The sequence below is a fragment of the Dasypus novemcinctus genome, chromosome 1 (assembly GCF_030445035.2).
Source record: "Dasypus novemcinctus isolate mDasNov1 chromosome 1, mDasNov1.1.hap2, whole genome shotgun sequence".
Lineage (NCBI taxonomy): Eukaryota > Metazoa > Chordata > Mammalia > Cingulata > Dasypodidae > Dasypus > Dasypus novemcinctus.
Genome location: NC_080673.1, coordinates 184470669 through 184498444, shown reverse-complemented (window position 1 = coordinate 184498444; position 27776 = coordinate 184470669). Strand labels below are relative to the sequence as shown.

General features: G+C 41.6%; 1 protein-coding gene across 5 annotated transcripts in view; it reads right to left on the bottom strand.

The window, feature by feature from the left end:
* Positions 1-27776, bottom strand: part of PPARGC1A (PPARG coactivator 1 alpha) — a 653301-nt gene that overhangs the window by 466362 nt on the left and 159163 nt on the right. The gene's annotated exons all lie outside the window — the stretch shown is intronic.

Genomic DNA, 27776 nt, shown 5'->3' with positions numbered 1-27776 from the left:
GTGATTTGAAGGCCATGATCACCCACTAACTCCTCCTTACCTCTCCAGTCACCTTGATCTCTTTGCTATTCCTGAAATACCCAGGCATATTCCGACCTCAGGACCTTTGTCCTTCCAGCTCTCCCCTTTGCTGGAGACAATCTTTCTGCATATGCCATGGCTTACCCCATCAGATCTCTGCTCAAATGCCTCCTCACTGAGGTTTCCCTGATCACCTATTAAAGTATCAGTAACTTGCCATACTCTGTCCCTTTTCTGTTCTTTCGCTTCCTCCATAAGGCTTACCATACTGTGACACTATATCATCTTTCTCCTTGTTTGTTTATCTACGTCCTCCCACCAGAATATAAGCCCCACAAGGGCAGGGACATTTTCTTCTCAGAGCTGGATCTCAGGGTTGACGTAATCCAGAGTGGTCAAATGGACAAATCACTGTGCTGACCAGGTACTCTGCCTTTCTCCTATACCTCTTCTCTTGCTTTCCCTGGGATACTGTCACAATTACTAATAGATGGATTTCAACACCGAATAGTAACAGATTTTTCCACACACACACACACAAATTCCAAAAACTTTCAGTGAGATTTTCTTTCTAAAAAATATAATAAACACTGGCTTTTATCATTTTCCCTTCTCCTAACCACTCAAGCACTGGCCAGGAGTTAAACCATGTTCCTGATCCAGTTCAGGACCCCTGGGCCTTGGCTTCCAAATGGTGAAATAAGGAAGCTTAAAAAACATATCTCCAAGGTTCCTTCTAGTTCCAGTACTATGAAGATTAGCCTACAGGTGATAAGCCAAATCATATTCATATTTTTACATCATCTGACTTAATAGCACTTTCTAAGGATAAGCTTATCTCAGTGGTAGCAAGGTCATCATTTCACGCTAAGCAAGTAGGAATCCCGGAGGGAAGGATTTGATTATCTAGCTCTATCTACGAGCATACTGATTTTGGATAACCACCACAGATATCCCAAGCAACCTGTTTCCCCCCTACTATGACACCACTACCATGTGACAGACATGCAAAGAAAGATGCCAGTTCAGCTGTTTATGACATCTTGAGTCACAGACACTTCACTTGGGTCTCTAAACAGATTTCTTGTTTACTTGCACATTAATAAAACTCGCACCTTTGCCAGTCAGGATTTTTTTCCCCAAGCATCTGAACATTCAAAGAGATTTGGAAGCAATTAACATTCACGAGTAACAGAGCAATCAACATGGGAATCACTAATAGGACTGGACAGAATCCAAAAGCAGATATTAGGATAATAGTGAGTCCCTGACATAGGTTACAGCGCTAATTCTGGAGGGCAGAGTCGTGGTATGTTTTCAATAACTTTGTGGGGCTGCTGTGACAGTCACATATGCCTCTTCTATATATGGTTCCTCACCCCGTACAACATACTTTTTTAAAAAACTGCTTTCGAAAAAGCGGCATTTTTGCATCGTTATAACACAACCTCTAGCATGAATGGTATATATTGAATTCAAGTTTATTTTTAAATTACCTACCTGACAAAAATGTTAAAATGTCATTTTTTCCCACTTTGGGTCTCTTGCCTATCTTCACCCGTTAGTTCTTGTAGCTAGAGGCCACAAAAATAATAGCTATCAATTTCCACCTTGACGCTCCCCAATAACTTTTGCCACTTATTTGTGTGCACACGGGCTCATACAACCCTTGTAAGTGGGAAGACACCAGCACTCCTCTTCCATCCAACTCTCTGCTTGTATCCTTGTCAGTTTTCCCACCCTGTTTTCATAAAAACCACTCCAGAAATCAGCCTTGGGCTCCCCTTGCTTTTCTTTTTTTTTTACCCTTGTGGGAGAATCTCAGGGTAATAAATAGAAAATATTTCCATTGTTACTCTTCCTGCCTTCCATTTTCTAGCCTCCATCTCTCATCACCACACGCCATCTAAAATGCCAACGCCAGGCAAATCTATGTTTACCTCCCCTCTGACCACATTCTTGAATCCCTGCCCTGGCTCTCCTTCCTCGACTAACGTACAAATGGATCAACCGTGACAGCCTCCAGCTCCTTCAGAGTCACACACACCTCCCAGGGTCAGCTCTCCTCCAGCCTTTCTCCTGGGTCATCTGCTGGTTTCTCCCTTGACTAAGACATATCTCCAGTTAGAAGTCCCTTCCCTCTATGGACTCTGGGCCCCAGTGGGCAGAGAGGCAAGTTTATTTCCAGCTTTTATTTGGGATTGAGTTCATTGCAGCCTTTTACGATTTGTTTGGTTCTGTGTGACCTAAGAACATTAATTAGTTCCAAGGAGGGGCTTTTCGCTTTGTCCCAATTGCTTTAACGTTAGAGACAAGTAAATAATTGCATAAACACCTTTTATTTAAATTAAATTATTTTTCTGGTTACTCTGTTTTAATTCATGCTTTACTCCATCCCTTTCTCCTTCCAACTTGCTGTTTCTAGCTCTTCAGGAAGTCCCTTCTTTCTTAACAATCCAGCTTTTTTTTTCTCCTTCACCTCCCCACCCCCAAGACACAACCATTATGAAAGTTTATCCCTTTTAAAACCTCGGTTTATTCTCCAAATACAATCAGCCTCTGACGCACAATCTGCCACCGCCAAGCTGTGTGTGCTAAAAACCTGTTTTGACAAAGATTTTATACAACAGAATGCAAATTAAAGAGAAGTTCTCCACAGTCCCATGCTTAAGGATCCCTTCCTTTATCTCTGTGGCAAGCAATTGAATATTCCCAGCGCCAGCCCCAAGGCTGGAGACTCAAGCCTCTGGCCCTCTCCATCACCACCTCTGCTCCTCTGCTCCCCCCCCCCCCCCCGTCCCTCTCCAGCCCAAGGAGCAGCAGTTGAGATTAAAGTGCTGCTGGTGCTGTGTAATCCAATCAGGGCCCGTGTGCTCCAAACGCCGCCATTCAGTTGGAAAACATTCTGGCAGAATGCCTTCCGAGACGCTCTGCATTCCACCGAGGTCCTGTGCTGGTTTCTGGCCGCTTGGCATGGCTGGAGGTGCCTGCCCCGCCGCCCTGCCCGCTGAGCAGTCGCTCTCCTGCCTTCGTCAACGACAAATATCAGGAGCACATCTATATGTCACGTGTATGTGTAATTCTGACTCTACCCAACGCGCAAGGGGAGGAAGATTGAACACACGCACTGATTTTTTTTTTAAACTTCAAAGATTCAAGGAACCCCTTTTTCAACACTTACTCTTACATTGGCATGGAGTAAAAAAATTCTCCCCCATCTATTCGTTCAAGGCTTCTCAGGGGACCTTAACCTTTTTTCATGCCATGGATCCCTCTGGCTGCCTGATGAAACTAGGGACCCCTTCTAAGAAGAAGGGGTTTTAAAGGATCACAACGGAGACGAATTATATTGACATATAGTTTCATCCCAGGTGAAGAAGCCCAGGAGGGTGTGGTTTGGGTGGGAAATATACCTGCTATCTGAATGCTGTTGTTTTTTTAAACTTGGGATTTCTGCTAAAGCGATTTGTGGCCCAAAAGTGGTCAAATGCATAGAAAGCCTGAAGTGTAGGCTTTACATACTGCTCCTGTGGCTGTACACCTTCCTGCACGTTAGAATTTGTAGCTGCAAACAGCCCCTTGCCCGTTAACCAGGAGTCCTTTGATATGTGCTGCACTACAATAGCTAAAATACAGGCTTCTTTTATTTACAGCCCTTAAAGTAGTTTTTAACTTCTCCTGGGAGAGAAGTAGACAGAAAAGCAAACAACTTGAGGAGTTTGGGGGAAGAAAAAGTAAAGGTAAGCATCTCTGTTTGACCACATATTCCTTTCAAGAATTTTTAACTGAGCACCTACTCTAGATGCTGAGGACACGGTTATGAAAAAAAAGACCTAAAGATCTTCTCCCAAGGAGCTCATGTCCAAATGTGGGGAGATGTGCTGTAAACAAGCAAGTAAATATAGGTCCAATGGTGAAAAGAGCTGTGGAGACGAGTAGGGCAGGGGGCTAGGAGTGTAGGGGTGGTCTGCATACTTTCTAGTTCATTTCCCAATCCATGTTGAGAAACACACATTGCCAAGCTCCTCCTATGCTTCAGGCCCTAGTAACGATATGGGGAAACCCGCACGTAAGCACTACACACTTGATTTCCATTGATTCGCATGTGAAGGGGATGAAGAATCTTGGCCAAGCGGGATGGGATGGAAATAAGAAGGGAAGAGTCCCACGGCAACCTAAATGTGTGTGATGCAGCACGGCGACCAAGGAATGCACCACATGCCCAAGAGAGGAGGAGAGGCACTGAGGGGCTGGGCTGCCATGCTGAAGGGAAGTGCTGGAAGCACTGACAGCCCTGGCGCGGGGTTCTGCAAACCACAATCTGCACTCAGCTCCACCACCTGCCTCACTGAGTGGCCGTAAACAGGTTACATCCTCACTTCTGTGAGCTTTAGGATCCTCTTCTGCAAAACGAGGATCAGGGGTTGCCGTGAGGTTCTAACACAGTAATGCATGTGAAGTGCAGACACCGTGCCTGGCACTGAGGAACCGAGGGATGAGACCTCCCCACATCTCATCTCACTCAGGCCCCCAAAAAGACTATGCACTCACAGTCGGTATATTATAACCACTTCCATCCATTTGATTTCTTTGTTTTTGTGGCCAAATAATTCTGGGAAATTTAAGCGCCTGTTCACTTAAAGAAAGAGAAAAAGCCCATTGTCAAACAGGTTTTAGAAAGAGCAGATAAAATGAAATAGCGCAGGTCGCTCTATTTCAGGTCTTCTCATCCCTTAAAACGCTAATATGAATCACGTAGCTCCAAGAAATGTCACCTTCCGCAGTGTTTCCCACACTTGTTTGACTGTGGAACCCTTCTATCATGGAGAATCATATGACACAGCTATTTTAGGGACTGGACTTTGGGAAATGTGGATTTGCTAAAAGAACAAATGAGTCAAAGATAGGGATATATACCCAATTTAGGTCTGACCTGGTCTGATGGATTTCTTTGAAGAGACAGACTTGAGCACATTTTCTGCAAACCAAGAAAGCCTAAGCAACGTTTGTTATCCTCTGGACTTCAGCAACTCCCACCCCCTCCCCCTTTTCCTATAAAAGAAGTCATTATTCTGGGATCACGGTGCATTTGGGGGAAACGTCAGCAACATCTGAACACTTCTCATTCCCTTAGACAGGTAATTCCCCTATTTTCTGCAATAAATAGGTTCCGAAAATGAGTTTTGTTAATTATTCTCTTGAAAGCCAAATCCTCTTTTGGCTGCACAGGGGAGGTCTGCTGCGTAAAGTCACCCAGCGTTTTCTTTATTGTACAAAAGCTTCACAGTGAGAGCACATTACTTCCATAAACAGAAAATCAATGGTGGTAGAAAACAAAAAGAAATTCTATAGGGGAATGTTGATACGCCAATGATTAGTCCAAAAATTACCTACATACGCCTTAAAATTTTTAGATATTGGGCTTTTTCATAAAGACCTTACCTAATATTAGAAAACTAACGATTCTGAAGTGGAATGGGCAGGCAAGAGAAAACCAGGGCCAAATTCGTTCCACATGTGCCTAGAATTCAGTCACAGGAAGAGAGAATCCATGACTCACCTCACGTTCTCTGAAGCAAGAGAAAGAGAAGAGGAGAGGAGAAGAGAGAGAGAGCAGAGGGAGGAGGGAGGGAGGATGGAGAGAGGGAAGGGAAAAACAGAAAAAAGGAATGAAGGAAGAAGAATGGAAGGAAGGAAGGTGAAGGAAAGGAAGAAAGAGTAAGCAAGAGAGCCTTTGAAAAGCCTAAGATGGGGGAGGGGCCACGAGCCCACAGATTATGTTGACCCAAGTCAATACAAAAGGCTTTGTGCAGAGACTCTGGCATTAATGGGATTTGGACTTCTAAAGCCCTGGGAATCAAGTACAGAACATAACCATAGATGCCGGAGTTATTTCTGAAATGGGTTTCTTAAGTAATATGAAGCTTAAATAGCAAGAACACTCACAGCATTTTACATGACTGCCAGCTTGTGGCCTGGCTGGGAAATTGGAAAGTGCCCAAATAGCACTGGCCTCCCACCTGGGACAGGATCCACCAGGTGAGCAGAGCAGATACCTTCCCCCTTAGGTATGCCACTGTGGAGTTTGTTTGGGTTGTAGGAGGGAGATTGCAGCTGCTCTGTAGAGGTGACCCTCTGAGCCATGGAACCCAGACACCATGGGTTTAGAATGCAGCATTTCCTCTGTTAATGAGTATTTCATCAGCGCCTCCAAAGCGCCTGGAACCATTCAGCATCTTGCGGATGTGGTGATGAGTGAAACAAAGTCCCTGCTCTCAAGGAACTTATGTTCTCCCAGAGGACGCCATGTGAGCAAGTGAAAAAAAATATGAAGAAGAATTTCTGTTGAAAGAAGGTCCAGGAAGAAAATAAAAAATGATAGAGGGAGAATGCTTCTGAGCAGAGGAAGAGGGAACATTTAAGCGAAGATCTGAATAGCAAGGAGTCCCACCACGCAAAGACATGGCTGCAGAGGGGAGAGAAGCCAGTCCTGAGACATAGCTTAAGCCACTCTCTCCCTGATCCCCGACTCCCAACTAACTAAGCTTAGGGAATTCAAAAGCACACCGGCATGTTTAATTTTAAAGTCTTAAATTGCATACCATCCCTGCTAGCAAAATATTACCCTGAAACTAGGGTATTTTTAGAATGGTCCACTTCAGTTTCCTCAAGTACTTTTTTCTCTGTTCATCCCGAAGACCCAAATAGTCCAGGTACATCAGCCTCCTCTAAATACCTGAAACTGCATTCATCAGCCACTTTTTAAAAATTGGATCTTACTTCAAAGCTGAATGACTTGATTACTCTCATAACAGAATACATTACACTGATTACGGGATTATTCACGTGCCATTTCCAAGAGGTTGGGTAACATTCTCAACATTCCACCCACCAACAAACAGAGTAGTGAGAGTGGGAAATGTGATGCTAATATTCAAATGCCCTCCATGTCCTGATAGCATGATAAAATTCCTCTCCAATCTTTTTTTTAATGAAGTTTAAAAAGTGGGGAGAGGGGGTGCTTATTCCAGTACAAGTCAGCTCAGAGAGAATGAAAAGAGCCTCAGCTGCAAACCAAAAATAAGATTGTTTCCATGCCCTGACACATGCCAGGAGCTCAGTAAATAGGAGTTCCTTTCGCCATTCCCCATCACCTTGAATACCAAAACCCTGATTGATTTTTGTATCAATAATTGTCAATAATATATTCGTGGCTCATTTTTCAGACCTTTGTATCAGTCAGAGCTGTTTCAGTCTGTTGGCAATTGATTCAGCTTCATCAATTCATACCAGAAAAAAAAAAATGACTGGGGGTGAGAAAGGGGTGAGGAGGTGGGAACTTGAGAGCCATGATTCACTGCTCATCGATGACTAGCATTTTAGGCTTAAGGCAATCAAATTCGTATTATTTTACATTTAAAATTTTTAAAGGAATGCTTATTAAAAACCAAAATGAAAACAGGGCATCTCAAGTTCAAATAAGCCATAAATTAGACAAAGAAGCATAAGTCTACTGAACACCATTTTATTAGCTAATCAACGTGTCTTTTTTTTTCTATTGACATCTACTTACTGTCATGTAAATTTCCATAAGTGCACCATCTGTATTTATGAAAGAATTATCTTTGTGGTGATCTAGCAATCTACAAACAATGGTGATATTTAACTTTTCTTAGGGGATCAATTTTAGAATTGGGTTAAAGGACCTTTAAGTCTCTTTTTCATGATGAACCTTAAAAGGACTTCTTCATATATCACATGATGTTGGAAGCACTTGAAACAAAAACCAACAAAACGTAATTTTGATTTATTAAAATGTAAGGTCCTGGATCTTGACAACAGAAATTTTTCAATCAAGCATGATGAATCCCTACTATAAAATCCAGTAAAACAATCATAGACAGAAAATTTTCTTTTCTTTTTTCCATTTTAGCTGAAAGGATGGGTTATTTTTAAATGTGACCCAATTTGGTGCCCAATGGTTCAGACAAAACCCACAGGTAACCAAGGTCACTGCTACAAAGTCAATCAGTATATGACCAGCTAACTCAGTTATGACTCATGGTCAAGCCCTACCTTGTCCACTTCTTAATGCTGCCCTTGCAAATCCAAGTCACTGACCCAGCGATGGCCAGTCAAGAAAAGGGGGTGAGAGAGCAAATCCCTCACCAAGTATGATATCAGAAACTCATAATAGATGTCATTCTACTGGGTACAGGCTTTGCAGATAAGTGCTACAATGTGGGTACAGGGAAAGGTTTGTTGAAAAGCTTTCTATGGCTACCAAATAGGACCTCAGAGAGAACATTCTTGGGTTTACAAAAGTATAGTGCCTCAGCTTTGACTCAGTCCGAAAGAGCAAGATGCACTTTGAGTGAGTCAATCAAAGACAAAAATTCCACTCTTCTTCAGAATGTAGATTAGAATAAAATGTGTAAGTAGTGACAACAAATGGTTTCTAGTAAATATTTTATCTCAACTATTCTACTTTATTTCAGGCATCTTTCTCTAATCAAGTATACTTAAAGTTTTAATTTTAAGCAAAATTTGATACGATTATAATTTTAAATGTATATGACATATTAACCCAAAAAAAAAAAAAAGCCTGACACAAATAGTTAGACTTCCTTATACTTCTGTAACTTGCATATTTCACGATGCTCCCGCTATAGGCTAAGTGCTGTACCAAGTAACCTGCCCAGTGATGAACAAAATAGACACGGTCCCTGACCTCATGGAGCTTACTGTCTTTTTTTCAAAAGTATGTGTAGATGAACAATTGAGTGGAAATACACCCAGTCATTGGATTAAGATATGTGACTACATTATTTTCCTTTCTGTAATATAGTTTTACTGCTTTTAAAATAAACGTTAAAATATTTAAATAAATAAAATTTAAAACTTCTTTTAAATGCTTGGATTGCAAATGATGACCAGGAAGTAATTTCTCTGGACATTGGTTTCTGTTTTTGTGTCTTGGTGGTTTGTTTATTGTTTGTCATGGAAATGTTAGCATCTGAAGAAATGTTTATGATCACATTTTTAAATATGTCAATAAAATGGAGAGTGTTCAGGGAAATGTAGCAAAAAAAAATCATATTCAAGGATGGAAGATAGGTCTTTTGGGGGAAGTTTAAGGAAACTTGGTATCATTTACCTCAACAAGTAACTTGATTATTTTGACATACACTACAATGCTTGTGAGCAGCTCTCCGTGGGGAGAATGGACTCTGGAATCATGTCCTATATTCAGATTCTAGCTCTACCACTGTGCAGTGGTAGAGCTAATCTTAGTTTCCTTATCCATAAAAGGGACTGAATGAAATTAATGTGTGCAAATAGCTTAGCATATAGTCCTTGATCACTGTTAGCTGCCTTCATCACCATCATCATCATCATAAAAAGAATTGAAAGTCTATTTAGTAAAGGGTTGCTTTAGAGTCTCCTGGAAGGTAACCACAAAAGAAGATGGCAACAATCGGTCATGAAATAACACAAGAATGTAAGTTCAAAGTACTCGGTTCAAGTCCTAGCTCTTCCCATTTTTACTAGCAACTTTGGATAAAACTCTTATACTTCTGACTCTCAATTTTCCCAGCTATAAAATGGACCCTAAGAAAACTTCTTTAATGAGATAACACATAAGGAAAGGCCAGCATATACATTTATCTCATTAAATACAGGACACCACTCTTTTTATAGAAATGCACACTCTGTATAATAGTTTCCCATAAAATGATCTCTTATTCTAAGTTTAACTATCCAGGATAAAAACTTCCAGAAAGATCATGAACTTGAATTTCAGCTCCTCCATTTACTGCTAGATAACATCTCTTAAATTTTCTAGGCTCCACGTATCTGGTCATGAAAATGGGGAAAGTAATCAAGTTGTCTTATCCCAGAGAAGAATGTGTACTCTTCGCAAAGACTAGAAATTTGATGGGCAAAGTGCCTGGAGAGGGTCTGATTCACTGGATACCTTGAATAGTAGCTTCTATTCATATTGGTTAAACCATTATTCAGTATATCCCATTTGGAGTACGTGTATTTCTACACTCTAAAACTCTCAAAATGAAAAGCATTATAAATAATCTTTGAACTATTTTTAAGCAATTCTCTATGGTTTGGAGAAAAAAATCTATGGGAACATAAAATATCCAGGGAATCAAATATACAGTATAATCATTTTGTATGATCACTGCTAATACAGTTCAATCTAAATTGCAGGCTCATATCTAACATAATTACACATAGCCAAACACTAATAAAAATTGCTGCCTTATATCGCAAATTAGCAATTGTGGTAGTAAACATTAACAACATGTCAGATATAAGATGTTGGTTCGTTCTGAAATGTATTAGAAATCATTACACTATATAATAATTTTAATTACAGTTTGGTAGCAAGAGAACATGTAGCAACCTAAGTACATAATGCTCTAAGTGCATTATGGGAACCAGGGGCTCTTCAATCCAGTCCTAGCTCTGAATCTTGTTAAAGTATTTGAGTTCTGCAAATGCACAATTCTTTCTCTACCTTTAAATCGTGAATCCAATTCCCTCTGCAGAATCTGTATATTATGAGGTTTGGAGTCTTCTGCCAGGGTTTAAATCCTTGTTTTGTCACTTTCAAGCCATGGGAACTCAACTAAGGTAATTTCTCTGTGCCTCAGTTTCCTGATCTTGAAAACAGAAATCATAGCAATACCTAATTCAGAGGGTTATATAGTACTAACTAAACTAGATTATTTTGCATGTAATGTTTAGTCTATTTCCTGGAACTTAGTAAGACTTCAACAAAAACTAGTAGATAAATACTATCATTTCATATACTGTTATTCAGAACAAGCATTTCCCTAAACTTTAAGATAACTGTCAAGAGAATAGTGGTCAAACGTCCTGTTTAAGGTAGAATTGTGCTGAATGTTAGGTTCCTATTTTTCAGTACACATATTCTTCAAAATTTCTTCTTTCTCCTTTCTTCTCTCCTTCCATGTTTTCACCATTGCTGTTTGCTAACTCATCGTTGTGAGTCAATGGGAAGACCTTGCATTCTCTTTTATACTTGCACCCCTGGGGAATGTCTGCTTCGGCTCATGCACCCTGGGTGCATACCTCCATGTGGGCTCTAACCTTGGCCCCTAACCCCATCCACTGCCTACCAGGTTCCAGCAGGCCTCCATGCACTTTTCATGATAATTCTGGTGAGACCCTTAGAAAGCACCATTCCCCCACAAGCGAGTAAGAGACATGTAAGACCCCCCCACCACCACCACCAACATTATACTTTAACTTGCTTGAAATCTGCTCACTGGCCCTAATTTCGGAATTTAGTGCCTCTCTCCTCTCCTCCCCCACCCACAAAAAAAAATTGTAAAAATCTTTATTCTAAAGAGAGAACCGGGAAATGGACTTTGGCCCAGTGGTTAGGGCGTCGGTCTACCATACGGGAGGTCCGCAGGTCAAACCCCGGGCCTCCTTGACCCGTGTGGAGCTGGCCATGCGCAGTGCTGATGCGCGCAAGGAGTGCCCTGCCACGCAAGGGTGTCCCCCGCGTGGGGGAGCCCCACGCGCAAGGAGTGCACCCATGAGGAAAGCCGCCCAGCGTGAAAACAAAGAGCAGCCTGCCCAGGAATGGCGCCGCCCACACTTCCCGTGCCGCTGACGACAACAGAAGCGGACAAAGAAACAAGACACAGCAAATAGACACCAAGAACAGACAACCAGGGGAGGGGGGGGGAATTAAATAAATAAATAAATCTTTAAAAAAATAAAAAAATAAAGAGAGAACCATTTGCTTACACAGGGTTATTTACTTCTACCTCTTTTTTAAAGATCTCTGGGCCTTGCAACGTCTAGGTAAGCCTCTCCCAGCTCTCCATCTACCTGGTCTCCTGCAAAGTAGGGGAGAACTCCAGCATTATGATAAAGTGCCTTTCCTTTTTACATTTCCATACTGTTTCGGGTAAAATATTCAGGGAAACAGACTGGACTGCTAATTAGAGAACCGTCTGAAACTACCATGAGCCACATTTCCATCGGTGCAATAAGCAAAGACTCTTCATTAAAATCACTGTCCTCTGGAAGGGAAATCTGTTTCAAGCGCAATAGACCTAATTCACGGGTGTGATCAGGCAGACCCAGGTACAGTATTCATTATTAACTTTAAAAGTATGCCAAATCAATTAAAAACCATTTTAAAGGGAAGGAATAAAATTTAGTTCTACCTAACTGCAGCTCAGCTCTCATTTATCTTCCAGCCACTTTCAAGGGATTTTACGTGGTTCTTAATCTAACATTCATTGGAAAGGGTAATTCTCATGAAATTACAATGGCATCTCTTGCATCGTTTAATGCAAATGTTCCCATTCTTCGGAAATGGAGAGCAGCTCCTCCAATAAAGGCTCCCTTCAAGGTGCAAAGTGGAGGAAACTCCAGGGATCTGCTTAAGAAGAATAAAACACTGTAGTTGAGAAGCTGCTCAAATTTAAAACTCTGCCCGCATCCCTATGACAAATTGTATTCCAAATATAGGTTATTCACAACATGTTTGTTAGAAGGCCAGACATATGAATTCCTGCCGTGTCTTTCTTTCCAAACATGTCAAGACTTGTGAACCCTTAATGAGATGCAGTATTTTAGAAGCTAGAGGAAGCTAGGCCAGGAAGAAGACGCTAAGTTTCCCAGGACTTGGACCGACTGCTAGCGAGTTCCCACTGTCAGAGAAAACTCTATCATTCCCAGAACCAAAGGGGACTTGATAAGTCATTGAGACTAGCCATTTCAGTGAAATGATGAGGAAACTGAGGCTTGAGAGTGAAGGCGATTTTTCCTATTGTCAACGCTGCGTAGAGGCAGAGACAGGACCGGAAGCTGGATCTCACCTGCCCAGCCCAAAGCCTGCCTCCCACTAGCACCGAACAGTTGATGAGACTCTAAAATAGAGTTCATCCTGTTGGGCCATTTTTTAAGTCCCATGGGGCTTCAACCTTCTGGTGTTCAGATAAAAGTTCCATAAAACTTGGAAGTGAGCTTATCCCAGTTGGATATTTTTAGTAGTGCTACAGAAGTGAGTTGGATTGATTTTACATTTCGCTTTTTTTTTTTTAAACCAAGCCCCAGGCCAAAAATCTTCCTCATTTGTTAACACGTTTACCACTTAGGGAAAGTACCCTTGTCCACCATTCACCAGCAGTCCCAAGCAGAGGATAGCCACTTCCAACTCAATCTTCCCTGAGTATGGGACTTTCTGGTGAGGCCAGAACACTGCAGTCTACTCTGGTTTGGGTTTAAAGCAGGGGTTAGCAATCTTTTTCTTTAAAGAGCCAGATAGTAAATATTTTAGGCTTTGTGGGTCATTTGGTCTCTGTCGCAATCACTCAACTCTGTTGCTGGGCAAAAGCAGCCACAGGCAGTATGTAAACAAACGAGCGTTGCTATACAACAACAACAACAAAAACTTTACTTACGGACACTGAAATTTAAATTTCACCTAATTTTCAAACATCATGAGATATTCTTCTTTTGGTTTTTTTAGCCATTTATAAAGGAAAACATCAGTCTTAGCTCACAAACTTTGCAAGAACAGGTAGTGGGCTACATGTGGTTTGCCAACCCTCAGTTTAGAGCAATGAAAGCACTCACTATAAAGAAAAATTCCTTTCATTACCCAGTCACCCCTTTATAAGTTGTTAGCATCATTCATCTGGCTAATCGACATTGTTTATTAGGTGTGCATGTTTTTCCATTTGTGTCTAATAGGTATTAATTCAGTTAGGTATATTCTGCTGGCTAGTAACTACAACAACCGCATGGTGCTCCTGAGTGGGTTAACTTCCTCTTTGTGAGCTATAGCTGAAAGGGCCAACTTCGTCACCAAGAAACAGTTGTGAGAGTAGTCTACCATTATAACAGTCACATGAAGGACACTATCCGTCCATCGGGCAGATGATAAGCTTTCTACAAGTGGAGTTTTGAGCTTTCATACATAAGGAGAATTTGAATTTTGGAAAGAAATATTTTAGTCTCACATATAACCAATACCAGAACCAACAAAACAGCCATTTGAAATCATTATCAATCTTTTGTCTGTACAATGAAATAAGCAAGAACACTCTATTTAAATACCTATACACACAGCACAACTCAACGGGCATCAGCATATTACAAAAACCAATTTTCTTACATCAACTTCTATCTACTTCTAATTCTGTAGCATAGCTCTGGGGAGTTGCTACAAGGTCTGTGTAAACTGAAAATCTAAATAACATTATGACGCCTATTACAGAACTAATTTATAATCTAATACCCCAGTTGAATTTAATATCCTATTTATTTATTCAAGCAAAATATCAGGAAAAAATATGTCACATCATAATGTAGTTGTTATGGAAATGGAAAAATAAAGCAGAATTTTAGAGAAGGCATGATAATTGCTAGGGGCAGGTATGAGCAAGAATTTCGAAGCCCCTCACACGAAGGAGAGATGGGAACCCTTTAATAAATGGAATTTTTGCTTTATAATGCAATTATTGTCAAATTTAGTATTTTACATCAAATTTACAACTTGAAAATGTGATTCCTATTAATGTTATCTGCTCAGAGCTACTGCAGCATAAAACTGTTGGCCAACAGATGCCACCTCATCAACTGTCTTTAACAACTCCATTCCCATCCTGGATGGAAGAACAGCGCTTTATGGCTGCGTTTATAAGCACGCACTGCCAATACAAATGCACAAGTGATGTGCATATATAATACATATAGGCTAATGGAAGGGGCCATGGAGCTGCTTCTCAGAATACTAAGTTTCATACTGATTTCTTTACCTTAAGATACAGAGAAGAAAACGAGGAGAGATGGAGAGAGGAAGGGAGGAATGAAAAAAGGGGAGGAAGGGAGAGAAGAAGGGAAGGATGGAGGGAGGAAGGGAGGAGGGAGAAAAGGAGGTAGAGAGGGAAGGAGAGGAGAAAAAGAGGGAAAATATTGTGACATTTAAGGAAGCAAGGTTATAGAAAACATACATATACAGACATTGTTAGGTGATAAGTCCATCCCATCGCTGGATACTCCTACCCATCCAGAGAAACTACTGGATAGAAATTTAGTGGAGCTCACCAGTACATTTGCATAAGAGTTCCCAAGACTCAGAGAAAGGGCAGCTGCCACCATCAGTCGCCTGGATCCTTCCGGTAAACAAAGGAAATGCCTAGAGTTTGCTTTTTTCTGAGATAGCAGCCATGTGTATAGCTTAGGTAGCAGCCCAAAGTCACATTGCCAGGAGAGGAAGTACAGAGTCAAAAGGGCAGACCTGCAAGGCTGTGTGCACCCACGTGCACCCACTTGCATGCTCACGCACAAATTTATGCACATCCACCCTCGCACTGGTAACTGCCAATCCTCACATGAATGTAGAATAGGCCACCGTCTGCATCACTGAGGTCCTCAAGTCCAACTCCAAATTCTAGACCTCCTGGAATTTTAATAAGCTCTCCAAGTAATTCTGATGCACTTTAGAATGTAAGAACCAAGGGTCTCTGTGTTCATATTTGAAAGGCATTTGGGAAAAGCCCTTTGCCCCCCAAATTATTATAGCACTACACTCTCAATACTTTGTAATTTCATAACTAGCGATTCATTCCTTTGTGTCTAAAAGGTTTTCTGGTCACCAAGGATACCAAAATTAAACTCAAATATACCTGTAAAAAGAAAAAGCTTAAGTTCTCTTATCAGATGATATTGTCTTAAATACCAAAGCCCTGCAGAAATTAAACGAAGTGACCCCAAAAGGGCAGGAGAAAGACCCATAAAAGGAAGGTTTTGAAGACACAGGAGCGGACTGGGTTCTATACAAACAAATCCATATGGGTTGTGTGATCACATAGAACCTCTGGCCAAAATGCATGGGTATCAAGCATCAAAGACCCTTGCATCATCTAGAGGTACTGAGTACAGTCTTACAGCTAAGGAAATTCATGTTCATGTCCCTGAGGTATTCCAGGATGTACTCAGCAAGGCATGGGAAACTAGCACTCCAAATAGGTATTCCTTCCTAGATATCCATTTTCAAAAAGGTGCTTATGAAGACTTCTGTGCAAGCATTCTAGTTACTCCTGATAGATGGTCTTCCTCTGGTGATTTGTGTTCTGCAAATAGAGAGATGGACCACCACTATTTCCTGGGCATACAGAATTCTATTTCTCTCCCCAAACTCTTCTACCAGTTTCACTTCAGTTAGGATGCCTGGGAACTATGAAGACGGTCTGTTGCTCCGTCGGAGAGGGCTACATGTGCAACAGAAGCACAGCTCAGCACTCTATTGATTATTATCTATAAATCTAGCTACTCATAAAAAGGGTCCATGAAATACAATTCAGGGGCATAAATCTCTCTAAAAGAGATGGAATCTGATGGGAAATAAAATTCCCTCATTTCGTTTATTTCCTACTTTAAAAGACTGACTTTCCAATCAGCTATGAACATTAGCATGCAATGGCAGGAAACAGGACAGAGCACCAGCTCGGGGTCAGACAGACAGGAGAGCAAATCCTGCATCTGCCACTCACTGTAGGTCACTGGAAAGTTACTTATCTTCTCTAAGAACCGGTTTTGGCATGTCTAAAATAAGGATAATAAACTCCCTTGTACAACTGCTGTGAGATTAAATGAGATATACTGTAATGTACCCAGCATATAGAAGGAGCCCAATAGCTGTTACAAACAGCACATCTCTTCTTTTAAAATGCTTTTGAATGTGGAAAAGAAGAGAAAGAGGGAGGGAAGGAGGGAAGGAAGGAAGAAAGGAAGGAAAGAAGGAGGGAAGGAGGGAAGGAGGGAAGGAAGGAAGCAAGGAAGCAAGGAAGCAAGGAAGGAAGGGAGAGAAGAACTATTAATTACCAAAAAAAATCCATACTTTCTTCCCACAAATTCAAGTGATGATCTGTAAGATATTTTCATTCAACTAATATTTACTGAGCACCAACTATGTGTCAAGCTTTGTCCTAGGTGCTGGAATTGCTTAGCCTCAACCTCCAAATTTTTTAAATTTTTTTTCCTCAACTTTTTTTTCTTTTTTTCTCATTTTTGTTTCTTTCATTTCAACCTCTAATTTTAAAAGGTTACAATACCAGTACTTAAGGCTAGACACAAGAGAATCCAGGTGGTGGGCAGAAAAACAAATTTTCTGCAAACCTTTATAAGCTGCACACAGGTTTAGTTCTGTAGGTCCTTTATGATTCTTCAAAAGTGCCTCTGTCCTCTTAGAAGCCTTTGGAAACCTCCAGCTTAGCTCCTCCCTTTTGTTCCCATAGCTCCTAAGCAAGGATTGACATAGTCCCTAAGTGAAGTCCCTCCATTAACAAACTAAGCTGCTATTTTTTATTTAACAAACAGATCCCTACACTGCGAGCTTTGTGAGGCAAGGGACAAAACCCAGCTGATTTTTTTTATCCCCCCACCTCACCCCAGCAGCAGCGTGCCTGCTCGTAAGCAGGACTTCCTGAAGGCAAGCTGAGCAGTGCCCCTGAGCCTCCCCTGCAGGACAGACGCCTCCATGGGCAGCAGCCCTGCCTAGTTCACTCCCAGGCACAAAAAGTCAGTCCCTCAAGAAACTGTAGTAGTGATGTGGCGAGGGTGGTCATGGTGGCTGCTGATGGTCAGGAGAGGAAAGAAGAGATATGGTTTGGGGGCATTTTCGGGATTTGGAGTTGTCCTGAGTGGTGCTGCAGGGACGGATGCTGGAAGTGTCCTGTCGTGGCCCACTGGGTGGACTGGGGGAGAGTGTGGACTACCATGTGGACCACTGTCCATGTGCTGCAGTGGTTCTCCAGCATGTATTCACCAGGTGCAATGGATGTGCCACAATGATGGAAGAGGGGTGTGGGAGGGGTGGCGTGGGTGGGGTGGGAGGTATATGGGGACCTCATATTTTTTAATGTAACATTTCAAAGAAAATAAAGAAGAAGGAGAAAGAAAAAAGTCGGTCCCTCAGCTTAAGCTGCTGAGTTCCAGATACATTTTCCCACAGCAAAAAAGGACAAGGAGAAACGGTTTGTTCCTAGAACAAGAAGAAACGCTTACAAGGGTGAGGAAAAATGTTGGCGTTAGCATTCTCCCTTCAACTGGCCAGCAAAATTTGCTGCTGACTTTTCCCATCTAATCTTTCTGGCCATCCAACTCTATACTTCCATGATCTAACCACACGCCAAAAAAACATATTCTGCTCTCTACAAAATGCTTGAATAATAAAAAAATTTTGAGCTTGAGTAAACCAACAGCCTTTGGGGTTTTTTGTTGTTTTATTACATATATAGTCGATGAAAGTATGTGTGTGTGTATATATATTATGGATGAATATATATATATATATGTATGTATGTATTATATGGTATGGGTGAATGAGAAAGAAGCCCTGAACTGGCCAAATATTGGGCAAAGAGCAAAGCGAGGTCTAATGATTTCATAGGCATCCTAAGAAAGGGAAAATATGAATCTATTGAATGGTCTTTGGACATTTTCATTCTTGAGTTCCATGCAGGGAAGTTTGAAGTTTGAGAGAGAGGCCAGTAGGTATGTAAAATGATGCAGAAAGAAGTGATGGGGGTGGAGGAGGATAAAAAAAATAACCTATCTTGAATCCAGGATAGCTCTGCCAAGCATTTGTTATCGTTGTGTCTAGCTCTCTAAACCAAAAAAAGGAAAATCAAACAAACAAAGAATTCACCAGCCAGAACAAGGCAGACTCTCCCGAGTTGATTCACACATGGTCTGCTCACACCCCACTCCTCCCGCCACAGATGGTGACAAAGCTACACTGACACGCGCACCCTCAGGCACTGAAACTTCCCCTGCAGCCCTGCCGCAAGAGTGGCTGCCTGCTCAGGCTCTCCGGCTGGCACGGGACAATCTCTGCCGCCCCCTTCTCCTTCTCTTCCGCTCCCCACCCAAATGGCACATTGTTAGAAATGTGCTCAGGATGTGCGATTTGGAGCAGATAGTTGCTGGAGGTACATAACTGGGCCACTGAGAAAAAGGACTTGAAGTATTCTAGAAAGCAGCAGGAGAGAAAATTGGCCTTTCCCTCTGAGAGCTATTATTAGAGAGGCCCAGCCCTATTCAACCAGAAAGCCAATATCTGGCCCATCCGCTCTGCCTTGCAACAATACCACACACAGCCCGCCCCCTTTCAAATAGGACTGCCCGAAAGCATCCCAGCCGGGCGCACATCTCATCTTCAGTGCTGACCACTGGCTTGCAGAGATCAGTGGAAGCATCTCTTCTCATATAGCAACTTGATGGTCCAAAGTTTAATTTCACATAATACTGAGAACTCACAGAATATGGCATTACATTTGATTTGTACTCGTGGAATTTGGCAACCTGCTAGCTCTTCTCTCTGTGTACCTGCTGAAGTCACAGCTGCTGCCTAAACTTTGTAAATAAATGCTAAACAAATGCCAAATAAAGAAACCAACTTCCCAGGAAGCAGAAAGGGCAGGAGATCACAGTTTTTGTTCTCAGAAATATGCTGCGACCTGCTTCAGAGCTGCCTACTGGCAGCTAAGGTGTGTTTCTATTCTCCTGTGTCTTGGATGCTCTTTTACCTCTGCTAACAAAAAAAGAAAGGAAAGGAGGGAGGGAAGGAGGGAAGAAGGGAAGAGAGAGAGAAAGACTGAAAGAAAAAAAGAAAGAAAAAAGGAAGCAGGGGGAGAGAGGGAGGTAGGAAGGGAGGAAGGAGAGAAGGAAAAAAACTTTTCTATTATTGTTTTGGTCCTCCCATTGATGAGTAGAAAATGTCAGGTGAGAAAACAATATACGGCCTTAGAATTTTTATTATAGCACACATATCTATGGAAATTTGAGTTTCTGTAGTCAATTTTTTCAAAGAACTTAATCTTCAATCGTGCAATGTAAGTTAATGAGAAAATAGGTTTCATTTCAGCGGATCTCAACCTTCCAAACATGTACCCATTGCATATATGAAGGCATCTCTGGGTTCCAGGAGTACAAATCAAATGTAAAGGCTGGGTGTGCCATTTTATACCTACTGTTCCTTGGCTCTTCTGTGACAGGTTTCTCAGGAGCAACTACTTGCTGAGTTATCACGGAGTTAATCACTCAAAATATTCTGACATATCACAGTCTGTATGCTCTTGGAGCCAGGTAATGCACAACTGAATCGACCTATCAAAAATAGGAGCAGCCCAATATTTTTCATCATGGGTAAAAATTTATTTTATGAGTGGGCTATCAGGGAACCACCTCTATTTCCCTGCTTATCTCAAAGGATACATTCATCCAGGATGAAAGATGAGGAACTTGACGGAGGGATAGCATGATATGCAGACTATATGTGACTTACAGCCTTTCAGATTTTGGCTTCTGGTGATTGAAGCCAAGTAATTTCAGTAACAATAGCAACACCTATACCTACCACTTAATGCCAGGCTTTATGCTACAGCATTTTATGTGCCTTGTCTTCTCCCAGTAGACCAGGAGCTCCATGGAGGGCACAGAGCTTGTCTCTGTTGTATTGTGTTGTTTTTTTTCTTTTGTTTTTCTTTGATTTGCCATTGTCCCTACCACCTAAGAACGACTAACACTTTCATAGCAATAACTTGGTGCGAGGTACTGTTTTAAGAGCTTTACATATGGAACTTCATCGAATCTTCAAAACAACCATATTAAAGTAGATACTCTTACCATAGCCACTTCTTTATAGATGTGAAAATAGAAGCTCAGAGGGTTCCAGTAACTTCTCCAAATGAGTGGTACAACCAGAATTAAAACATAAGTATTCTGGTTCTATGTTTTTAACATCTATGCTATTGCAGGAGCTCAATAAACATTTATGAATGAATGAAGGATCTCATTTAATCCATTATAACAACTCTATGACCACCACCAGTTACAAAGTAGGAAACTGAGACATGGAGTGGTTAAGTAACTTGCCCAAAGTCACACAGCTGGTTCTTCAGAATAAGAACTCAACTCAGGCCGGTCTGACACAGAGGCCTATGATATCAAAACAACTATAGTATCATAAACCCTGGGGCTAAGAGCTCCCTGATCCATGCTTCCTTGCAGGGGCTCCCTTGCTCCATGTTATCCATAACTCAGCATCTATTCTGATACACAAAGAAACTTGTTTCCAATAAAGCAGATCTCTCTCTTTATGGGTCGTGGTGTTGCTTTTGTTTCCCCCAATCAGCCATATAACCAAAGAAACACTGACGTTTCATATGATGAGTGAAAAATATGTCAGGCAGCTTTCTGATTTCATGGCAGCCTGTCCATCAAAGCTTGTCACTGAAAAGGACCATATCTCTGTGGCTAATTCCATAACAAACATCCCTGCATGCAGTTCTAGATATTTTTTACTTGGTATTGGAAACCTGATGCCAAATAATAAAGAAACTGGGTGGCATCGATGACACTCCTTGGCTAAATTAAGGGCCCTCCATCTCTCTTTTTTGGTACATTCAGTGAGTCAGTGAGGTCTTTATCAGCTATGAAAAACTTTTACCTTTTTTCCAGCACTTGCTCTGTCCACTTATTCTTAAATGACTATTCTTCCATCTGATTTTTCTTCCATACACACCTGTCACACAACTTTTTCATTTTTTAAAAAGTTTTAAAAATTTATTACTCCTGAAGCGAGAACCTGAGAATAAGTGGACGATTAACAGAATCATTTCCCTGACCTTCGGGAGACCCAACCAATGGGTGATTGATGAAATGGTTACAGGTTTTAGCAGAAGGTCAGTTTCAATAATATGGCTGTTACTTCCCATGGTCCTTACAAACCAACCAAGTCACTGGCCTTCACTCCTCCTTTGCAACAATTCTAAGGCAGAGACGTATGACGGACTCAACCACAAGCAATCCTCTTGTGACGCGTGTTTCGTAGTGATAAAGACAGGGAATTAGTATTTGATCCAAAAAGATCATGATCTAACATCAGATACGATTGTTCTCAACCACTAATGTTCACTGCTAGTTGCTTTTCTACTATATCCAAGACAGCCTCCCAGTTTGGTGAGGCAGGAAGTTCCCTGGCTATCTAGTCCTCACTATGCCACTGACTAGCCATGTGATCCACCACTGTGTCCCATTTTTCATATTTAAAATGATGGGAACAAAACATGCCCTACACACCTTCATATATTTAACCATTAATGTTCTCCTTCTGATAGCATTTAAATTTGTGAAAGAAAGGAAAAGAAGGAGAAAGGCTTCATTTAAATTATTTTTCTGGCAATTTCTAAGAGCCAATACTAGATAACTCTTCAACCCAATCCATATTTAAGAACACAATAAATAGAGAATAATAAGAACAACCAAGGGGTCACTGTCCTAAGCATTTTGCCTACATTATCCCATTCAAAGTAATTCTATGAAATCATGGTAGTGGAACGGTTAGGGAACAGGGACTATGGGCCCATACACTGTAGGATGAAATCCTGGTTCTTCCACTGACTGGCTGTGAGACCCTGAGCAAGTCACTGAACTGTAATTCATCTCAGCTCTGTACCCAGAGTTGATATGCCCAGCACTTAAGACTGTAGTAAAGATCACATGAGAAAATGCATATAAAGTGCTAGAACAGGTCTAGGCTCATGATAAGTGCTCTGGTAAACATAAGCTACTATTACCATCATTAACCCAGTTTTAGAGATGAGGAAACTAAGGCTGCAGGAGGTTAATTGAATGACACTCTCCAGAAGCATGGGAATTTGAATCAGGCAGTCGAACTCCAAAGCCCAAGCTCTTAACCACCATATTAGTTTCTTCCTAGAGTCAGTTTTAGCTGGGGTTTCTGGGCCCACAGTCTCCCTTACCCCTGTGAAATCAATTTAAAATAGAAAATGACTTCACAAGGGCAGCCCAAAGCCATGACAAGAATGGAAGGAGGTGCGCTTTGCTGAGACTCCAGAGTGTCAGCAGAAAAGGATTGCCCCAAAGTACCACAGACTTAGGGACAACTCTGCTCCATCTCCTCTGACCCTCTACAATTGTCCCTTAGAAAGAATGAACCCTCCCAATCTGCTCCTGGCCCTCAGCAGGACATGTGGCAAGGCAGAATAGTTTTCACCTTTAGAAAGGAAATAAGAAAGTAACAAATCATCCTTTGAAGCACCAAGGGCATAATCCACTGTTTGCGCCCTTTTATTCTAAAAGGAGCTATGCACTTGTAGAATCAGTCTTGGGCAGAAGAGGAAGAGGCTGATGCCTAAATATGGTGATTGGAGATGCCATTGAAAGGCACAGCTTCCCAAAACATGTTTATTCACTAATGTCCTGCAAGTCATAGTTTATGCTTTTGCATTCAGCCTGTGTCCATTCAGGCCTTCTCTTTCAAAATGCAAATATGCCTGAGATGGGTAAGAAATTTCATCCCTGCACCTAGAGTGCCTGCGTTCCTCAGATCCCTTGTCCTCATGGCAAGATATACAAACCCGTGTATGTCCCTGGGGAGGTAAGAAGAATGAGAGAGCAAAAGGAGACTATGAAAAAGATGGAGATGGAAACAAAACACACACTTCAGGATTCTACCAAACTGACTTAACTTGACTTTTCATGGGAAAGACGGAAATATACCGAGTGCTTTGATGTACTGCAGATTATGGAACTAAGCCTCAGAGAGGTAAACTGGCTTGCCCAAGATCATACAACTAAAAAGGAGCAGAGTTGAGATTTGAACACATCTATCACCAAATCCTTGATTTACCTCTGTACCCTCTGTCTTTTCTATATTAAACTATTCTGCTCTCACAACCAGATATTCCCTTGGGTCTGTCTCTATTTCTACAACAGAATTTGTGCTCAACCGTTTCTTTGCAGGTCACTGTGATTACAAGATTTTCTCCCTCACATGTATTCTTTATCTCCCCACCACTTCCAATGCAGTCATGAAGACAAAATACATGATTTCTTTTTCCCTCCATAATTTCTCTTCTAGAAGTCTATGGCCATTGTCAGAAGTAGCATGGGGTTGCACTAAAGCTTAAGGGAGAGCAAAACTATTAAGCCATTAAACCACAGTTCATCCCACTTCAACTACTCAGCCCACACATTCAAAGGAAATAATACCCCCAGCAGCAATCCTCTGAGATCAACCAGCAACCAAGAGCAGAGTACCTGAACCAATCCATGCCTTCTCTCCTTCCTTTACCAATCTCCTGCACACAAGCATATCTCAGTGGGGAAATACCTGCTACAAAAAGGGAAGAGGTGAACGGTTCACAAAATTGCCCAAAAGCTAGTGCCCACAGAACTTTGTAGAAACTGAGAGTCTAGGTCTGGCCTTTGCCACCAAAGGAAAGTTGCCCAAAGATACCAAAGAGGGAAAGGTATGGCATTGTCTCTTAATCCTTGCTCTTCTTCCTTCCTGACAGAGATTTCTTCCCATGACAGAGGCTGAAATTGCCTAATATTTACTTTCCCAACCTGCCTTGCAGCTAGGACATCAGTTTATACCTTAATCATGACCAAAAGGATCTGAGGGTAAAGTCCTCTAGGTGGCTCCTGAAAAAGGTTTGTATCCCAAAAGAGGTGTAGAAAGGGATGCCTGAGAAGAAACTCTCCCTCCTGCTCTGGATGTGAGTTCATGATGATCATAAAGAGAAGCCCAAGGACCAGTCAATGCATGGAAGATGGCTGAGTGGGAACACAAAGAGAATCCGGTCCTGGATGACATCATTGAATGCCTGAACCACCTTGTCTCTAGACTTCTTGTGTATTAGTTATCCATTGCTGTGTAACAAAGTATCCTCAAATTTAGCAGCTTAAAATAATAAACACTATCTCACAGGTTTAGTGGCTCAAGAATCTGGGAGGGCCTAGGCAAGAGATTCTCAGTGTTTCCCCCAAGGCTGACCGGGGCTTAAGCTATCTCAAGGCTCAACAGGGGGAAGATCTATTTCCATGCTCACTCCCATTGTGTAGCTGTTGGATCAGAAGATCCACTTCCAAACTTGCTCACAAAGCCTCTCCATATGGCTGCCTTACAACATGGCAACTGGCTTCCCCAGAGTGAGCAATTCAAGAGAGAATGAGAGAGAGTATGCAAGATGGAAGCCACAGTCTTTAATAATTTAATCTCAGAAGTGACATCCTAGCACTACTCGCCACATTCTATTCTTTTTAAACAGGCTCTCTCAACATCAGCATCACTGACATTTTGGGCCAGATAATACTTTTTGTGGGGAGCTCTCTTGTGCATTGTAGGATGCTTAGCAACTAATTAGAGGTCAGTAGCACCAACACCATCCCAAAAAAATATGTCTCCAGACATTGCGAAATGTCTGCTTGGTGCAAAATCACCCCCAGTTGAGAATCATTGTTTAAATCAGTCACTAAATCCAGCCCATACCTAAGGGGAGCATGAATATCAGGAAGCAGGAAACACTGGAAGCCATCTTAGAGGCTGCCTATCACAACTTGCTTTATAAGATAATCAACTTCTTTATTGTCACTTAAAGTTGACCATTTGGGTATTTAAAATCAAGAGAAAACATTAAAATCAAGAGAAAACTAAGCTCCTCTTGACATAGATGTGGAGTGGACACGGCCATTCTAGGGTCCACAGGATGGAGGAATAGAGAATGGATTAGAGTGGGCTTACTGATATTCTATTCATGAACTACTGTGATTAGTAATCGAAGAAAATGGGACATTGGTGTGGAGAAAGTGGCCATGGTGGCTGCTGGGGGTAGGGAGTGGGAGGAAGAGATGAGATGTGGGGGCATTTTCGGGAGTTGGAGTTGTCCTGGGTGGTGCTGCAGGGACAGTTACCAGACATTGTATGTTCTCCCATGGCCCACTGGGTGGACTGTGGGAGAGTGTGGGCTATGGTGTGGACCACTGACCATGAGGTGCAGCGATGCTCAGAGATGTATTCACCAAATGCAATGAATGTCTCATGATGATGGAGGAGGTTGTTGTTATCGGGTGAGGGGGGCCTGTAAAGAACCAATGTCTGCCATTTCAAAAAGAAAATGTTCAACACAATGAAAAGGGGATAGAAAACAAGTTTCTAAAGAACTGATGTCAATTGCCCCCTCCTCATGCATTTTCACTGGACAGAGACACTAAAAGTCAGAACACAGAGACTAGCAATCAAGAATGCTACCACTCCAAAAAAAAAAGGAATGATCATATTATAACAATTAGAATTATTTAAGAATTTAGTAAAGACTGCGTGTTCAGAAAGACGTGCCTGACCTTACTGGGTATAGAGTTAAAAACAAAGGAAAAGGGCAAGAGAATTTGATCTTCCAGCACCTTCTCTCATATCTGTGCCTCCTTCTCCCAACCCACCCCATCTTCACTTGATGCCCTCCAGGTTGAATACTCTTTAGTAACCTGGCAACTTGTGGCTTCTTCCTCAATATCCACATTCATTCCTCAAGCTTTTACATTATTCCAGTTAATGGCTGAACTTGGAGTTGTACCCAAAACTGAAACTGAATGAGCCTACACAATTTACCAATAACCCTCCCAGGAGCAAAGAGCTTCCTTTCACCTTAGTATGACCCTTGCTGGGTTTCTCAACCCCAGGCTTTGAACACCTGGTCCTAAGGTAAAGGTCATATGGTGATTTTTGTTCAAAAATGAAGGGTCTTTTTATTGGTCTAACCCATCTCTTTATAGAGCTCCCTCAAGAGATTACAAAGACTGTAACAGGCATCTGAAACCAATTATCAACTAAGGAGCAGTAGTCCCAGGAATAACTATGGAGTTCAAGATGAAAGGCTCAAAAGGAAAGCTATTTCCAACACAAATATCTCTTAGAATGGTAGAAATAAACCTTGAGGGGAAATAACATTACTATAGAATGTGTTTTATGACACTAATGATTAATGGCATTTCACACTAATAAAGTTGACAGGAAGAGGATGTGAAAGACTAACAAAACTGCAAATACAAATTTCCTTTTAATATCACCAGCATTTTTCCTACAAGAACAAGACATGCACCAACAGGATAAGAGGAATGTCTATTTAAAAATCCAAAATAAATAAATAACCAGCAGTAGACATCAACAATACAACCAAGTGGATAGTAAGTTCCATTTGCATGAATTCCCTAGAGAAACTACTACAAATTCTCTTCACCCTTTTTATACCCAATCCTTTCTGCTGAATAGGACCTGCTTCTGATGATATGGAACGTTAACTTCTTGGAGAAAAAGTAGGTTGTTCGACACATGCATCCCACCTACCCATTTCCTTGCTCCATTTCAGCAAACTCATGCCTTACTTCTCTGTTCTCATCCTTACCTGTCCTCTTAGAGAAGAGATGACCCCTCCCATCTAAGGCTGACCCTCCACTGCAACTCTCAACCCCAAACCCTCCGGTGACCTGGGAACCTGCTTTCCCTCTACCTCACCAACATCTTATTCTCATCTCTTCTCTTGCAGGAAGTTTTCTCCATGTAGAAAACAGCTTCATAGTTTCACGTGGTCATATTTGTTAACTGCTATTTTATTTCACTTCTTCCTAAGTCCTAAGATGAGTGGTCTCTGTTCATTTTCTCACCAGACACATGTCAATCTGAGGAGGAATCTGATATCCTGCACCTATTTCTACTACTTGGGGACACTGCCCATTGTATGAAGTCATCAATGGTATCTTCCCAGCCAAATCCTGAGAACTTTTCTCATTTCTTATTCTGCTTAACTTCCCAGGCACTTGACATTGATCACCACTACCAACTACTTCTGACTTCTCTCCCACTTCTCTGACCCCTCCTT